Consider the following 15,565-nt stretch of genomic DNA (forward strand, 5'->3'; position numbering starts at 1 on the left):
TCCACCATGCTGACAGGACACACATGTATCAGAAACATCCACCATGCTGACAGGACACACATCAGAAACATCCACCATGCTGACAGGACACACGTCAGAAACATCCACCATGCTGACAGGACACACGTCAGAAACATCCACCATGCTGACAGGACACACATCAGAAACATCCACCATGCTGACAGGACACACACCAGAAACATCCACCATGCTGACAGGACACACATCAGAAACATCCACCATGCTGACAGGACACACATGTATCAGAAACATCCACCATGCTGACAGGACACACATGTATCAGAAACATCCATCATGCTGACAGGACACACATGTATCAGAAACATCCATCATGCTGACAGGACACACGTGTATCAGAAACATCCACCATGCTGACAGGACACACATCAGAAACATCCATCATGCTGACAGGACACACGTGTATCAGAAACATCCTCCATGCTGACAGGACACACATCAGAAACATCCATCATGCTGACAGGACACACATCAGAAACATCCACCAGGCTGACAGGACACACACCAGAAACATCCATCATGCTGACAGGACACACGTGTATCAGAAACATCCACCATGCTGACAGGACACACATCAGAAACATCCACCATGCTGACAGGACACACACCAGAAACATCCATCATGCTGACAGGACACACATCAGAAACATCCACCATGCTGACAGGACACACATGTATCAGAAACATCCATCATGCTGACAGGACACACATGTATCAGAAACATCCACCATGCTGACAGGACACACATGTATCAGAAACATCCACCATGCTGACAGGACACACATCAGAAACATCCACCATGCTGACAGGACACACGTGTATCAGAAACATCCACCATGCTGACAGGACACACATCAGAAACATCCACCATGCTGACAGGACACACATGTATCAGAAACATCCACCATGCTGACAGGACACACATCAGAAACATCCACCATGCTGACAGGACACACATGTATCAGAAACATCCACCATGCTGACAGGACACACATCAGAAACATCCACCTTGCTGACAGGACACACATCAGAAACATCCACCAGGCTGACAGGACACACATCAGAAACATCCATCATGCTGACAGGACACACGTGTATCAGAAACATCCACCATGCTGACAGGACACACATCAGAAACATCCACCATGCTGACAGGACACACATAAGAAACATCCACCATGCTGACAGGACACACATCAGAAACATCCATCATGCTGACAGGACACACATCAGAAACATCCACCATGCTGACAGGACACACATGTATCAGAAACATCCTCCATGCTGACAGGACACACATCAGAAACATTCACCATGCTGACAGGACACACATGTATCAGAAACATCCACCATGCTGACAGGACACACATCAGAAACATTCACCATGCTGACAGGACACACATGTATCAGAAACATCCACCATGCTGACAGGACACACATGTATCAGAAACATTCACCATGCTGACAGGACACACATGTATCAGAAACATTCACCATGCTGACAGGACACACATGTATCAGAAACATCCTCCATGCTGACAGGACACACATCAGAAACATTCACCATGCTGACAGGACACACATGTATCAGAAACATCCACCATGCTGACAGGACACACATCAGAAACATCCACCATGCTGACAGGACACACATGTATCAGAAACATCCACCATGCTGACAGGACACACATCAGAAACATTCACCATGCTTAGAGGACACATATCAGAAACATCCACCATGCTTAGAGGACACACATCAGAAACATCCACCATGCTGACAGGACACACATGTATCAGAAACATCCACCATGCTGACAGGACACACATGTATCAGAAACATCCACCATGCTGACAGGACACACATCAGAAACATCCACCATGCTGACAGGACACACATCAGAAACATCCACCATGCTGACAGGACACACATCAGAAACATTCACCATGCTGACAGGACACACATGTATCAGAAACATCCACCATGCTGACAGGACACACATCAGAAACATCCACCATGCTGACAGGACACACGTGTATCAGAAACATCCACCATGCTGACAGGACACACATCAGAAACATCCACCATGCTGACAGGACACACGTGTATCAGAAACATCCACCATGCTGACAGGACACACATGTATCAGAAACATCCATCATGCTGACAGGACACACATCAGAAACATCCACCATGCTGACAGGACACACATGTATCAGAAACATCCATCATGCTGACAGGACACACATCAGAAACATCCACCATGCTGACAGGACACACATCAGAAACATTCACCATGCTGACAGGACACACGTGTATCAGAAACATCCACCATGCTGACAGGACACACGTGTATCAGAAACATCCATCATGCTGACAGGACACATCAGAAACATCCACCATGCTGACAGGACACACATGTATCAGAAACATCCACCATGCTGACAGGACACATGTGTATCAGAAACATCCACCATGCTGACAGGACACACGTCAGAAACATCCACCATGCTGACAGGACACACATGTATCAGAAACATCCACCATGCTGACAGGACACACATCAGAAACATCCACCAGGCTGACAGGACACACATCAGAAACATCCATCATGCTGACAGGACACACATCAGAAACATCCACCATGCTGACAGGACACACATGTATCAGAAACATCCACCATGCTGACAGGACACACATCAGAAACATCCACCAGGCTGACAGGACACACATCAGAAACATCCATCATGCTGACAGGACACACATCAGAAACATCCACCATGCTGACAGGACACACATGTATCAGAAACATCCACCATGCTGACAGGACACACATGTATCAGAAACATCCTCCATGCTGACAGGACACACGTGTATCAGAAACATCCACCATGCTGACAGGACACACATCAGAAACATCCACCATGCTGACAGGACACACATCAGAAACATCCACCATGCTGACAGGACACACATCAGAAACATCCACCATGCTGACAGGACACACATCAGAAACATCCACCATGCTGACAGGACACACGTGTATCAGAAACATCCGTCATGCTGACAGGACACACATGTATCAGAAACATCCACCATGCTGACAGGACACACGTGTATCAGAAACATCCACCATGCTGACAGGACACACATCAGAAACATCCACCATAATGACAGGACACACATCAGAAACATCCATCATGCTGACAGGACACACATCAGAAACATCCACCATAATGACAGGACACACATCAGAAACATCCACCATGCTGACAGGACACACATCAGAAACATCCACCATAATGACAGGACACACATCAGAAACATCCATCATGCTGACAGGACACACATCAGAAACATCCACCATGCTGACAGGACACACATCAGAAACATCCACCATGCTGACAGGACACACATCAGAAACATCCACCATGCTGACAGGACACACATCAGAAACATCCACCATGCTGACAGGACACACATCAGAAACATCCACCATAATGACAGGACACACATCAGAAACATCCACCATAATGACAGGACACACATGTATCAGAAACATCCACCATGCTGACAGGACACACGTGTATCAGAAACATCCACCATGCTGACAGGACACACATCAGAAACATCCACCATAATGACAGGACACACATCAGAAACATCCACCATGCTGACAGGACACACATGTATCAGAAACATCCATCATGCTGACAGGACACACATCAGAAACATCCACCATAATGACAGGACACACATCAGAAACATCCACCATAATGACAGGACACACATGTATCAGAAACATCCACCATGCTGACAGGACACACATCAGAAACATCCTCCATGCTGACAGGACACACATCAGAAACATTCACCATGCTGACAGGACACACGTGTATCAGAAACATCCTCCATGCTGACAGGACACACATCAGAAACATCCACCATGCTGACAGGACACATCAGAAACATCCACCATGCTGACAGGACACACATCAGAAACATCCTCCATGCTGACAGGACACACACCAGAAACATCCACCATGCTGACAGGACACACATCAGAAACATCCACCATGCTGACAGGACACACATCAGACACATCCACCATGCTGACAGGACACACATGTATCAGAAACATCCACCATGCTGACAGGACACACATGTATCAGAAACATCCACCATGCTGACAGGACACACATGTATCAGAAACATCCACCATGCTGACAGGACACACGTGTATCAGAAACATCCATCATGCTGACAGGACACACGTGTATCAGAAACATCCATCATGCTGACAGGACACACATCAGAAACATCCACCATGCTGACAGGACACACGTGTATCAGAAACATCCATCATGCTGACAGGACACATGTGTATCAGAAACATCCACCATGCTGACAGGACACACATCAGAAACATCCACCATGCTGACAGGACACACATGTATCAGAAACATCCATCATGCTGACAGGACACACATCAGAAACATCCACCATGCTGACAGGACACACGTGTATCAGAAACATCCATCATGCTGACAGGACACACATGTATCAGAAACATCCACCATGCTGACAGGACACACATGTATCAGAAACATCCATCATGCTGACAGGACACACATCAGAAACATCCACCATGCTGACAGGACACACGTGTATCAGAAACATCCATCATGCTGACAGGACACACATGTATCAGAAACATCCACCATGCTGACAGGACACACATCAAAAACATCCACCATGCTGACAGGACACACGTGTATCAGAAACATCCATCATGCTGACAGGACACACATGTATCAGAAACATCCACCATGCTGACAGGACACACATCAGAAACATCCACCATGCTGACAGGACACACATCAAAAACATCCACCATGCTGACAGGACACACATGTATCAGAAACATCCACCATGCTGACAGGACACACATCAGAAACATCCACCATGCTGACAGGACACACATCAGAAACATCCACCATGCTGACAGGACACACATGTATCAGAAACATCCACCATGCTGACAGGACAAACATCAGAAACATCCACCATGCTGACAGGACACACATCAGAAACATCCACCATGCTGACAGGACACACATCAAAAACATCCACCATGCTGACAGGACACACATGTATCAGAAACATCCACCATGCTGACAGGACACACATCAGAAACATCCACCATGCTGACAGGACACACATGTATCAGAAACATCCACCATGCTGACAGGACAAACATCAGAAACATCCACCATGCTGACAGGACACACATCAGAAACATCCACCATGCTGACAGGACACACATCAGAAACATCCACCATGCTGACAGGACACACATCAGAAACATCCACCAGGCTGACAGGACACATCAGAAACATCCTCCATGCTGACAGGACACACATCAGAAACATCCATCATGCTGACAGGACACACATCAGAAACATCCACCATGCTGACAGGACACACATGTATCAGAAACATCCACCATGCTGACAGGACACATCAGAAACATCCATCATGCTGACAGGACACACATCAGAAACATCCACCATGCTGACAGGACACATCAGAAACATCCATCATGCTGACAGGACACACATCAGAAACATCCACCAGGCTGACAGGACACATCAGAAACATCCATCATGCTGACAGGACACACATCAGAAACATCCACCATGCTGACAGGACACACATCAGAAACATCCACCATGCTGACAGGACACACATCAGAAACATCCTCCATGCTGACAGGACACACATGTATCAGAAACATCCACCAGGCTGACAGGACACACGTGTATCAGAAACATCTACCATGCTGACAGGACACACGTGTATCAGAAACATCCACCAGGCTGACAGGACACACATCAGAAACATCCACCATGCTGACAGGACACACATGTATCAGAAACATCCACCATGCTGACAGGACACACATGTATCAGAAACATCCACCATGCTGACAGGACACACATGTATCAGAAACATCCACCAGGCTGACAGGACACACATGTATCAGAAACATCCACCATGCTGACAGGACACACATCAGAAACATCCACCATGCTGACAGGACACACATGTATCAGAAACATCCACCATGCTGACAGGACACATCAGAAACATCCATCATGCTGACAGGACACACATCAGAAACATCCACCATGCTGACAGGACACACATCAGAAACATTCACCAGGCTGACAGGACACACATGTATCAGAAACATCCACCATGCTGACAGGACACACGTCAGAAACATCCACCATGCTGACAGGACACACATCAGAAACATCCACCATGCTGACAGGACACACATCAGAAACATCCATCATGCTGACAGGACACACATCAGAAACATCCACCATGCTGACAGGACACACATCAGAAACATCCATCATGCTGACAGGACACACATCAGAAACATCCACCATGCTGACAGGACACACATGTATCAGAAACATCCACCATGCTGACAGGACACACATCAGAAACATCCACCATGCTGACAGGACACACATGTATCAGAAACATCCATCATGCTGACAGGACACACATGTATCAGAAACATCCACCATGCTGACAGGACACACATCAGAAACATCCACCATGCTGACAGGACACACATCAGAAACATCCATCATGCTGACAGGACACACATCAGAAACATCCACCATGCTGACAGGACACACATGTATCAGAAACATCCATCATGCTGACAGGACACACATGTATCAGAAACATCCACCATGCTGACAGGACACATCAGAAACATCCATCATGCTGACAGGACACACATCAGAAACATCCACCATGCTGACAGGACACACATCAGAAACATCCACCATGCTGACAGGACACACATCAGAAACATCCATCATGCTGACAGGACACACATCAGAAACATCCACCATGCTGACAGGACACATCAGAAACATCCACCATGCTGACAGGACACACATCAGAAACATTCACCAGGCTGACAGGACACACATGTATCAGAAACATCCACCATGCTGACAGGACACACGTCAGAAACATCCACCATGCTGACAGGACACACATCAGAAACATCCACCATGCTGACAGGACACACATCAGAAACATCCACCATGCTGACAGGACACATCAGAAACATCCACCATGCTGACAGGACACACATCAGAAACATTCACCAGGCTGACAGGACACACATGTATCAGAAACATCCACCATGCTGACAGGACACACGTCAGAAACATCCACCATGCTGACAGGACACACATCAGAAACATCCATCATGCTGACAGGACACATCAGAAACATCCACCATGCTGACAGGACACATCAGAAACATCCACCAGGCTGACAGGACACACATCAGAAACATCCATCATGCTGACAGGACACACGTGTATCAGAAACATCCACCAGGCTGACAGGACACACATCAGAAACATCCACCATGCTGACAGGACACATCAGAAACATCCTCCATGCTGACAGGACACACGTCAGAAACATCCACCATGCTGACAGGACACATCAGAAACATCCACCATGCTGACAGGACACACATGTATCAGAAACATCCACCATGCTGACAGGACACACATCAAAAACATCCTCCATGCTGACAGGACACACATCAGAAACATCCACCATGCTGACAGGACACACATGTATCAGAAACATCCACCATGCTGACAGGACACACATCAGAAACATCCTCCATGCTGACAGGACACACATCAAAAACATCCTCCATGCTGACAGGACACACATCAGAAACATCCACCATGCTGACAGGACACACATGTATCAGAAACATCCATCATGCTGACAGGACACACATGTATCAGAAACATCCACCATGCTGACAGGACACACATGTATCAGAAACATCCACCAGGCTGACAGGACACACATGTATCAGAAACATCCACCATGCTGACAGGACACACATCAGAAACATCCACCATGCTGACAGGACACACATCAGAAACATCCACCATGCTGACAGGACACACATCAGAAACATCCACCATAATGACAGGACACACATCAGAAACATCCATCATGCTGACAGGACACACATGTATCAGAAACATCCACCATGCTGACAGGACACACATGTATCAGAAACATCCACCATGCTGACAGGACACACATCAGAAACATCCACCATAATGACAGGACACACGTCAGAAACATCCACCAGGCTGACAGGACACACATCAGAAACATCCATCATGCTGACAGGACACACATGTATCAGAAACATCCACCATGCTGACAGGACACACATCAGAAACATCCACCATGCTGACAGGACACACATCAGAAACATCCACCATGCTGACAGGACACACATCAGAAACATCCACCATGCTGACAGGACACACATGTATCAGAAACATCCACCATGCTGACAGGACACACATGTATCAGAAACATCCACCATGCTGACAGGACACACATGTATCAGAAACATCCACCATGCTGACAGGACACACATCAGAAACATCCACCATGCTGACAGGACACACATCAGAAACATCCACCATGCTGACAGGACACACGTATCAGAAACATCCACCATGCTGACAGGACACACATCAGAAACATCCACCATGCTGACAGGACACACATCAGAAACATCCACCATGCTGACAGGACACACATGTATCAGAAACATCCACCATGCTGACAGGACACACATGTATCAGAAACATCCACCATGCTGACAGGACACACATCAGAAACATCCATCATGCTGACAGGACACACATGTATCAGAAACATCCACCATGCTGACAGGACACACATCAGAAACATCCATCATGCTGACAGGACACACATGTATCAGAAACATCCACCATGCTGACAGGACACACATCAGAAACATCCACCATGCTGACAGGACACACATCAGAAACATCCACCATGCTGACAGGACACACATCAGAAACATCCACCATGCTGACAGGACACACATCAGAAACATCCACCATGCTGACAGGACACACATCAGAAACATCCACCATGCTGACAGGACACACATGTATCAGAAACATCCACCATGCTGACAGGACACACATCAGAAACATCCACCATGCTGACAGGACACACATCAGAAACATCCACCATGCTGACAGGACACACGTGTATCAGAAACATCCACCATGCTGACAGGACACACATGTATCAGAAACATCCACCATGCTGACAGGACACACATCAGAAACATCCACCATGCTGACAGGACACACATCAGAAACATCCACCATGCTGACAGGACACACATGTATCAGAAACATCCACCATGCTGACAGGACACACATGTATCAGAAACATCCACCATGCTGACAGGACACACATCAGAAACATCCATCATGCTGACAGGACACACATCAGAAACATCCATCATGCTGACAGGACACACATGTATCAGAAACATCCACCATGCTGACAGGACACACATCAGAAACATCCATCATGCTGACAGGACACACGTGTATCAGAAACATCCACCATGCTGACAGGACACACATGTATCAGAAACATCCACCATGCTGACAGGACACATGTATCAGAAACATCCACCATGCTGACAGGACACATCAGAAACATCCTCCATGCTGACAGGACACACGTCAGAAACATCCACCATGCTTACAGGACACACGTGTATCAGAAACATCCATCATGCTGACAGGACACATCAGAAACATCCACCATGCTGACAGGACACACATGTATCAGAAACATCCACCATGCTGACAGGACACACATCAGAAACATCCATCATGCTGACAGGACACACATGTATCAGAAACATCCACCATGCTGACAGGACACACATCAGAAACATCCACCATAATGACAGGACACACATCAGAAACATCCACCATGTTGACAGGACACACATGTATCAGAAACATCCACCATGCTGACAGGACACACATCAGAAACATCCATCATGCTGACAGGACACACATCAGAAACATCCACCATGTTGACAGGACACACATGTATCAGAAACATCCACCATGCTGACAGGACACACATGTATCAGAAACATCCACCATGCTGACAGGACACACATCAGAAACATCCACCATGCTGAGAGGACACACATGTATCAGAAACATCCACCATGCTGACAGGACACACGTGTATCAGAAACATCCATCATGCTGACAGGACACACATCAGAAACATCCACCATGCTGACAGGACACACATGTATCAGAAACATCCACCATGCTGACAGGACACACATGTATCAGAAACATCCACCATGCTGACAGGACACACATCAGAAACATCCACCATAATGACAGGACACACATCAGAAACATCCACCATGCTGACCGGACACACATCAGAAACATCCACCATGCTGACAGGACACACATAAGAAACATCCACCATGCTGACAGGACACACATCAGAAACATCCACCATGCTGACAGGACACACGTGTATCAGAAACATCCACCATGCTGACAGGACACACATCAGAAACATCCATCATGCTGACAGGACACACGTGTATCAGAAACATCCACCATGCTGACAGGACACACATCAGAAACATCCATCATGCTGACAGGACACACATGTATCAGAAACATCCACCATGCTGACAGGACACATCAGAAACATCCACCATGCTGACAGGACACACATGTATCAGAAACATCCACCATGCTGACAGGACACACATCAGAAACATCCATCATGCTGACAGGACACACATGTATCAGAAACATCCACCATGCTGACAGGACACATCAGAAACATCCATCATGCTGACAGGACACACGTGTATCAGAAACATCTACCAGGCTGACAGGACACACATCAGAAACATCCACCATGCTTACAGGACACACATCAGAAACATCCACCATGCTGACAGGACACACATCAGAAACATTCACCATGCTGACAGGACACACGTGTATCAGAAACATCCACCATGCTGACAGGACACACATCAGAAACATTCACCAGGCTGACAGGACACACGTGTATCAGAAACATCCACCATGCTGACAGGACACACGTCAGAAACATCCACCATGCTGACAGGACACACGTGTATCAGAAACATCCATCATGCTGACAGGACACATCAGAAACATCCACCATGCTGACAGGACACACGTGTATCAGAAACATCCACCATGCTGACAGGACACACGTGTATCAGAAACATCCACCATGCTGACAGGACACACTTGTATCAGAAACATCCACCAGGCTGACAGGACACACATGTATCAGAAACATCCACCATGCTGACAGGACACACATCAGAAACATCCACCATGCTGACAGGACACACATCAGAAACATCCACCATGCTGACAGGACACATCAGAAACATCCTCCATGCTGACAGGACACACGTCAGAAACATCCACCATGCTGACAGGACACACGTGTATCAGAAACATCCATCATGCTGACAGGACACATCAGAAACATCCACCATGCTGACAGGACACATCAGAAACATCCTCCATGCTGACAGGACACACGTCAGAAACATCCACCATGCTTACAGGACACACGTGTATCAGAAACATCCATCATGCTGACAGGACACATCAGAAACATCCACCATGCTGACAGGACACATCAGAAACATCCACCATGCTGACAGGACACACATCAGAAACATCCTCCATGCTGAAAGGACACACATCAGAAACATCCACCATGCTGACAGGACACACATCAGAAACATCCATCATGCTGACAGGACACACATGTATCAGAAACATCCACCATGCTGACAGGACACACATCAGAAACATCCACCATGCTGACAGGACACACATCAGAAACATCCACCATGCTGACAGGACACACATGTATCAGAAACATCCACCAGGCTGACAGGACACACATCAGAAACATCCTCCATGCTGACAGGACACACATGTATCAGAAACATCCACCAGGCTGACAGGACACACGTGCATCAGAAACATCCACCATGCTGACAGGACACACATGTATCAGAAACATCCACCATGCTGACAGGACACACGTGTATCAGAAACATCCACCATGCTGACAGGACACACGTGTATCAGAAACATCCTCCATGCTGACAGGACACACATCAGAAACATCCACCATGCTGACAGGACACACATCAGAAACATCCACCATGCTGACAGGACACACATGTATCAGAAACATCCACCATGCTGACAGGACACACATGTATCAGAAACATCCACCATGCTGACAGGACACACATCAGAAACATCCACCATGCTGACAGGACACACATGTATCAGAAACATCCACCATGCTGACAGGACACACATCAGAAACATCCATCATGCTGACAGGACACACATGTATCAGAAACATCCACCATGCTGACAGGACACACATCAGAAACATCCATCATGCTGACAGGACACACGTGTATCAGAAACATCCACCATGCTGACAGGACACACATGTATCAGAAACATCCACCATGCTGACAGGACACACATCAGAAACATCCATCATGCTGACAGGACACACATGTATCAGAAACATCCACCATGCTGACAGGACACACATCAGAAACATCCACCATGCTGACAGGACACACATCAGAAACATCCATCATGCTGACAGGACACACATCAGAAACATCCACCATGCTGACAGGACACACGTGTATCAGAAACATCCACCATGCTGACAGGACACACATGTATCAGAAACATCCACCATGCTGACAGGACACACGTGTATCAGAAACATCCACCATGCTGACAGGACACACGTGTATCAGAAACATCCACCATGCTGACAGGACACACGTGTATCAGAAACATCCACCATGCTGACAGGACACACATCAGAAACATCCACCAGGCTGACAGGACACACATCAGAAACATCCACCATGCTGACAGGACACACATCAGAAACATCCACCATGCTGACAGGACACACATGTATCAGAAACATCAGAAACATCCATCATGCTGACAGGACACACTTGTATCAGAAACATCCATCATGCTGACAGGACACACACACATCAGAAACATCCACCATGCTGACAGGACACACATCAGAAACATCCATCATGCTGACAGGACACACATGTATCAGAAACATCCACCATGCTGACAGGACACACGTGTATCAGAAACATCCATCATGCTGACAGGACACACATCAGAAACATCCACCATGCTGACAGGACACATGTGTATCAGAAACATCCACCATGCTGACAGGACACACATCAGAAACATCCACCATGCTGACAGGACACACGTGTATCAGAAACATCCATCATGCTGACAGGACACACATCAGAAACATCCACCATGCTGAGAGGACACACATGTATCAGAAACATCCACCATGCTGACAGGACACACATGTATCAGAAACATCCATCATGCTGACAGGACACACATCAGAAACATCCACCATGCTGACAGGACACACATCAGAAACATCCACCATAATGACAGGACACACATCAGAAACATCCACCATGCTGACAGGACACACATCAGAAACATCCACCATGCTGACAGGACACACATCAGAAACATCCATCATGCTGACAGGACACACATGTATCAGAAACATCCACCATGCTGACAGGACACACATGTATCAGAAACATCCACCATGCTGACAGGACACACATGTATCAGAAACATCCACTATGCTGACAGGACAAACATCAGAAACATCCACCATGCTGACAGGACACACATCAGAAACATCCATCATGCTGACAGGACACACATGTATCAGAAACATCCATCATGCTGACAGGACACACATGTATCAGAAACATCCACCATGCTGACAGGACACACATCAGAAACATCCTCCATGCTGAAAGGACACACATCAGAAACATCCACCATGCTGACAGGACACACATCAGAAACATCCATCATGCTGACAGGACACACATGTATCAGAAACATCCACCATGCTGACAGGACACACATGTATCAGAAACATCCACCATGCTGACAGGACACACATCAGAAACATCCATCATGCTGACAGGACACACATCAGAAACATCCACCATGCTGACAGGACACAGGTGTATCAGAAACATCCACCATGCTGACAGGACACACGTGTATCAGAAACATCCACCATGCTGACAGGACACACATGTATCAGAAACATCCACCATGCTGACAGGACACACGTGTATCAGAAACATCTACCATGCTGACAGGACACACGTGTATCAGAAACATCTACCATGCTGACAGGACACACATGTATCAGAAACATCCACCATGCTGACAGGACACACATCAGAAACATCCACCATGCTGACAGGACACACATCAGAAACATCCACCATGCTGACAGGACACACATGTATCAGAAACATCCACCATGCTGACAGGACACACATGTATCAGAAACATCCACCATGCTGACAGGACACACATCAGAAACATCCACCAGGCTGACAGGACACACATCAGAAACATCCACCATGCTGACAGGACACACATGTATCAGAAACATCCACCATGCTGACAGGACACACATCAGAAACATCCTCCATGCTGACAGGACACACATGTATCAGAAACATCCACCATGCTGACAGGACACACGTGTATCAGAAACATCTACCATGCTGACAGGACACACATGTATCAGAAACATCCACCAGGCTGACAGGACACACATCAGAAACATCCACCATGCTGACAGGACACACATCAGAAACATCCACCATGCTGACAGGACACATGTGTATCAGAAACATCCACCATGCTGACAGGACACACATCAGAAACATCCACCATGCTGACAGGACACACATCAGAAACATCCACCATGCTGACAGGACACACGTGTATCAGAAACATCCACCATGCTGACAGGACACACATCAGAAACATTCACCAGGCTGACAGGACACACATGTATCAGAAACATCCACCATGCTGACAGGACACACATGTATCAGAAACATCCACCATGCTGACAGGACACACATCAGAAACATTCACCAGGCTGACAGGACACACATGTATCAGAAACATCCACCATGCTGACAGGACACACGTGTATCAGAAACATCCATCATGCTGACAGGACACACATCAGAAACATCCACCATGCTGACAGGACACACATCAGAAACATCCATCATGCTGACAGGACACACATGTATCAGAAACATCCACCATGCTGACAGGACACATCAGAAACATCCATCATGCTGACAGGACACACATCAGAAACATCCATCATGCTGACAGGACACACATCAGAAACATCCATCATGCTGACAGGACACACATGTATCAGAAACATCCACCATGCTGACAGTACACACATCAGAAACATCCACCATGCTGACAGGACACACATCAGAAACATCCACCAGGCTGACAGGACACACATGTATCAGAAACATCCACCATGCTGACAGTACACACATCAGAAACATCCACCATGCTGACAGGACACACATCAGAAACA

The sequence above is a fragment of the Gobius niger genome (genome assembly GCF_951799975.1).
Source record: "Gobius niger genome assembly, contig: SCAFFOLD_47, whole genome shotgun sequence".
Taxonomy (NCBI): Eukaryota; Metazoa; Chordata; class Actinopteri; order Gobiiformes; family Gobiidae; genus Gobius; species Gobius niger.